Source organism: Choloepus didactylus, chromosome 12 (assembly GCF_015220235.1).
Source record: "Choloepus didactylus isolate mChoDid1 chromosome 12, mChoDid1.pri, whole genome shotgun sequence".
NCBI lineage: Eukaryota > Metazoa > Chordata > Mammalia > Pilosa > Megalonychidae > Choloepus > Choloepus didactylus.
The window spans coordinates 59,370,443-59,376,487 of NC_051318.1; the positions used below are offsets into that span (position 1 = coordinate 59,370,443).

Genomic DNA, 6,045 nt, shown 5'->3' on the forward strand with positions numbered 1-6,045 from the left:
CAACAACACCTGCTATAATCTTTACTATTATCCTATTAGCTCTTACTTGAATTTTATATTCCTTCCTTGGCCCTTCTTTCATACCCCAGTCTGTGGCAGAGAAATTAAGAATTAACAAATAATTATGATAATTGAATCATCATATAGATGTTTTCTCTATTTTGTAGAATAGGCAGAAGTCAATACCTGAAATTACTACAACTCAGCCATCTCAGCCCTGTGTATACTTACTATTTTAATGGCTATTCTAGCCTAGTCTCACCCTTGTTTATATTTACTATTGTAATGGTCATCATAGCTTGTTTCAGCCTGTGTATACTTACAGTTGGAGTGGTAACAACTCCATCTCCCCTTTATTGAATCTATTAAAACCCTGAACTCCTTAGGCTTGGGGAGATGGTGTTTGAGCCAATAGGTCATCTGATGTTATTCAAGCATAACAATAAACTCTCTTTTTGAAACCCTCGTGTCATAGATTGGCTGCTTTGCACATTGGGCATGGAACCCCACTGTGATGGTTAAGTTCATATGTCAACTTGATCAGGTAATGTTGTCTAGTTGTCTGGTCAGGCAAGCACTGGCCTGTTACTGTGGGAAAATTTCATGGACTTAAATCATCAGTAAGTTGATTGCACCTATGGCTAATTACATCTATGATCAACTAAGGAGAGTGTCTTCAGCAATAAGAGACAATTAATCCAATAGGTTGAAGGCTTTAAAAGGAGGAGTGATGACTTCAGTAGTCAGAAGAGAGAACTTTCACCTCTACTCCAGCCAGCCAGCTTCTCCTGGGGAATTCATTGAAAACCTTCATCAGAGTTGTCAACTTGCAGCCTGTCCTACGGAATTTGGACATGTGCATCCCCACAGTTGCATGAGACACTTATATAAAATCTCATATTTACAGATATCTCCTGGTGGTTCTGTTTCCCTAGAGAACCCTGATAATACAACCGCATTTGTTTGATATCAGTCTATTTCTGACCCTCCCATAATGAATCCTACCCCTTTATTAAACTCCTCATTCTCAATCTTACCCTCTTTTCCTGGTCCCTTGCCATTTACCATCCTTTCCCCAGCCATACAAAAAGTTGCTGACCTAGGAAATCTATCAAATTTCTGGATCTACACTAATTTAGACTCCATGGAAGAGTCCCAGTTATTGGCCACACCCATAGACCTTATTTAGTTGGCTAAATATTAGTTCCTGGGGAGACTTGGATTCATAACATACTTCAAACCTTGCTAATCCTTTTTTTTTTTAGTAGCCACTCCAATGTGTCTTATTCATTGTCTCATCTCCAGAATAATAGCCACAAAAACCCCTCGAGTCATGCTAAGGTGACGAACTCTTGATCCTGAAGCTTGCACTTATGAAACATTTCTGTAATGATGAAACTAAGCCTAACTATAATTAACGCCTAAAATCACCCCCCACCCCTGAAAACCTCCTTGTTGCTCAAATATGGCTTTTCTCTACATCAAACTTTGTGAATAAATCATTACCAATCTTCCTCCCCCCGACCAGGTAGGACATGACTCCCAGAACTGATGCTCCCTGGCACTGAGAGATTAAGACCAAATGCTGATGAGCGTTGCTTCTGGAGAAAGATCTTGATCAAAAGAGGGAAACGTAAAAAGAAATAAAACAAATTGGAGTTATTATGGCCAAGAGATTTAAAATGGAGTCAGGAGGTCATTCTGGAAGTTGCTCTTACGCATGTCATGTCTCAGCCAGATATCACAAATTGCCAAAGTATGCAAAGCCTCAAGCAACAGTGTTCCTCAAAACCCTGAGGACATCCAGACACTACAAACAAACCACAAGATAAAGAAGTCAGTAAACTATCTAACCTGAAGGATATCTGGAGCACCCCAAATATCCACCAACCACAAACAACTTAAGTAATCTTTTCCCTTGAAATCCCTTGCCTGGAAGTACCAAGACTGGACACAATTTGTGTTGCTACTTGAATCTTTGTTCCCTGAATTGTAATACTAAGACCCCAGATAAATGCCTTTGTTGCCTTTCAGCTTAGTTTGTCATTTCTCAGTTGACAAAGGCATTGCACTTACCTGTAACATAATTCAGGGCCTAATAAAAAGTTTTAGAGGTTTTCTGATGTTATATAAATAGAGAAAGGCTTCCTACTAAAATTGAATTCCAAAAGACTAAATATTAAATCTGTATATCTCAAAAGTTTGCCCTTCCATGTACGGTATTCTGAAATCACCTCAATGGTATTAAGGAATTTCTGAAACATATCTGTTTAATTGGTGTTAAAGCATACAAAGAGCAATTTATGTCTTCATGTATGGAAGATTATTGGACAAGATTTTTTCTAAGCTCTGGAGTTTGAGGGACTAATAAATAACCCTCCTTTTTCTCACCCAAGTTCTAACTATTTGAGAAACAGATGAAGGCAATGGAATTAAAAAATACCAGCTTTATTACTGATAAAGCTCTTGGAGATTGGGGCTTTAAAGGTATTAGCCCAGGGAACTTCACTGACAAAACAGACAAATGATAAACATCTCATTTTTCAGGGCTCTCCCCTATAAACTTTCTAAGATGGGAGCAGCTGATCCCAAAGAGCACCAGGAGAGAGGGACTGGGCTTCTGAATTTTACCCAGTTGTTTCTTCTAATCAGAAAATTCTTTTCACCACCCTTAGAAAGACCTGAGTAAGAGGCGGAGAAAACTGCAGGGTTTGTCACCAATGGAAAACCTCCTTGTGCAAATGTAAAGCCAAGGGAAAGGAAACTGTCCCCAAAACAAATGTCTTTGCAGTATGATTTGAGAAGTGATAATAGGCTGCTGCTTTTTGCCATTTTTCTACAAACTGATGTTTGGAAAAGATACCTCCATCATCATACATAGATTTAAAATAAGTTAATATGTTTGTAGAAATTTCCTTTTCACAAGAAAATATGCATTAAAAGATAATTTCTTAAAGGGCAAACTCATGACTCTTATACAAATGTAAAATAAACATTGTCAAAGAATTTATTTAAGTCCTTGATTAATGAGAGAACCAGTAAGATGTTACAACTGGTTCAAATGAAAAATCATTCATACATGTATATAGGCAATTAGGAATGCTGAAGTGAATTTACAAAGAGATGCAAAATTGGTCAACATCCACAGGGTAGTAATAATTGTGTCTCCACTGACAAAATTTTTTTGCATCTATATGGGTAAAAATTGTTTATGTTAATATGTAAATTAGCTTAAAGACAATGAAAGGCACAGATAATCCAGAAGTATAGACAGTTTAACTAGTAATTTTCTGTATTTTTCAAAGCCTTCTACAGTATTCTCTGACATATCCTATTACTGAAAAAAAAAACTAGTAAACATTTATCACTTAATCTACATGATATTACCATATACTATTTCATAGTACAAAAATATGAGATGTGCAAAAAAAGTACTTTCATCATTTATTATAAGCTACCATAATCTCTCTCTAACCCCCATTCAACCAAGTAAGAGCAGTCACATTAGTCTTAGATACAAACCATTTAGAACTGTGCCTGTCTTCTCCCCAGGGCAGTGCCTAAATTCCAGGCAGGATTTACTGGGCATGAAGTCAGTCAAGAGCGGCTCAGAACCTTGGATCGTTGTCCTCCATCCATGCTCTATTCACATTCCCCTGGATTCAGAAATGAGTATCCATCCCTACTGGTGTCAGCCGAGGTAAGTTACCTGACCTTGGGGAGAGAGTCAGTAGGGGATTCCTCACCATCTCTTCCCTCCCCACTGGCAATCCTGGGAGGGGTTATGTGGCTCCTCATCTGGTCTCCTCCAAAGCTATTGCCGAGCCCATTAACTTTGTTCCCCAACTCCTCCAGGGCTTTGCTCTTGTAATCCAAAATCAAACTTTTAGTACTCAAAAACAGTTTCTATCTGAAAGCTCAGTTAGTGCAAAGCAAATGCCTTGGCATTCGTTGGTCTTGCTTTTAGTTTCCAATCACTATTTTAAAACTCAAGTGATAAGTCCTGACTTTTTCTTGTCTCTCTGCTATAATACTTGCAATGCTTCCCAATGTAATGGATGCCTCTGTCATAAAAGGAGAAGTTTTATGTATACGGAAGTACATGATCTTATGTACAAGCTTGCATCAATATTATACATCCTGGGAACTTGCCGCATGCTCAGGGCGAGGCTGAGGAGTGGCAGCTGTCCCAGCTGCACACAGCTACATGCTCCTTCTCACTCCTCCTCGCCAGCCTCAGCCTGCTCACTGGCTGTAGAAAATGATAAAAGAAACCACTTACTATGATGTTTTAGGGCTCAAACCCAATGCCATCCAGGAAAAGTTGAAAAAGTCTTACAGGAAACTATCCTTGAAAACCCACCATGATAAGAATCCAAATGAAGGCGAGAAGTTTAAACAAATTTCTAAAGCTTATGAAGTGCTCTCTGATGAAAAGAAGAGAGAATTATATGACAAAGGAAGAGAACAGGCCATCAAAAAGGATGGAGAAGGTGGAGGTTTTGGCTCCCCCATGGACATCTTTGGTATGTTTTTTGGAGGTGGTAGAATGTGCAGAGAGAAAAGAGAGAGAAGAATATTGTACATCAGCTCTCAGGAACCTTAGAAGATTTATTTAAAAGTGCAACAAGAGAACTAATTCTGACAAAGAATGTGATTTACAACAAATGTGAAGGCCAAGGTGGTAAGAAAGGAGCAGTAGAGTGCTGTCTGAATTGCCAAGTTACTAGAATGCAAATAAGAATTCATCAAGTAGGACCTGGAATGGTTCAGCAAGTTCAGTTTGTATGCATGGAGTGCCAGGGCCATGGGGAACAGATCAGTCCTAAAGATAGATGTAACAGTTGCAGTGGAAGAAAGATAGTTCAAGAGAGGAAGAGATTCTAGAAGTTCATATTGACAAAGGCATGAAAGATGGCCAAAAGATAATACTCCACAGTGAAGGAGACTACGAACCAGGCCTGGGGCCAGGAGATATTGTCATTGTTTTAGATCAGACGGATCATGCTGGTTTTACTCAAGGAGCAGAAGTCCTTCTCATGTGTGTGGACATACAGCTGGTTGAAGCATTGTGTGGCTTCCAAAACCAATATCCAACTCCTGACAACCTAACCATAGTCATCACTTCTCATCCAGGTCAGATTGTCAAGCATGGATATATCAAGTGTGTGCTAAATGAAGTCATGCCAATTTTTCTCTCCTGATAAACTATCTTTGCTGGAAAAACTCCCACCTGAGAGGAAACAAGTAGAAGAAACTGATGAAATGGTTCAGGTAGAACCGATGGACTTTGATTCATATCAGGAAAGGTGGCACCATTACCACGGAGAAGCATGTGAGGATGATGATCACCCAGAGGTGGTGTCAATGTCAAAACTCTTAGTGGGGGGCCAGTGAATAACACTCACTACTGACATTTTATATGCTGTGGTTAGTAGGTGAAGGACTATAATCATAATATGTGTGCTACTTGTTATTGCTTTTGTTTTAATATTCAATGATAGTAGTGTTTTAAAAGTTAAACGAAGAATAAACTCAAATATTAAAAAAAAATCATACATCCCATTTCCAAATCTGCAAATATTTTTACTACTTTTTGATACTTCATAAAATCTGAGCCCAAAATATTTAGAACATGACCAATAAATGTATCAGATATTGAAATGATTACAGAGGAAATAAATACTATGCTAATTAAAAAAAAAAACCTGCAATAAAATCTATGCACTTGTTAACTCTTATGATGAGTATGGAGACAAATTAGGCCTGCTAACATAAAAGGGGAATTTTATCAATTTTGATAAATTCTGCTATATTAATCTGCCACATTGTCCTCAGAAAAGAAAATCATTTTATTCCTTTCTAGAAAATATGATTTCTAAGCTAGACTCATTTTTTAAGTAGTTTATGTTTGGAAACCTTCCTGAATTAACTGTGCTGACATTAGTAGACCCAGCTTTGATTCTTAATATTAACTAACAGCTATTACTAACAATGGTAACCTCTGTGATGTACAAAAGCTTTTCAGACTGTTGAATTGCCATT

At 38.0% G+C, this 6,045-nt stretch overlaps 1 pseudogene; it reads left to right on the top strand.

Annotated features, from left to right (window-relative positions):
- The first annotated feature begins 4,261 nt into the window (after positions 1–4,261).
- LOC119506858 lies at positions 4,262–5,414 on the top strand (annotated as a pseudogene).
- Positions 5,415–6,045: the final 631 nt, after the last annotated feature.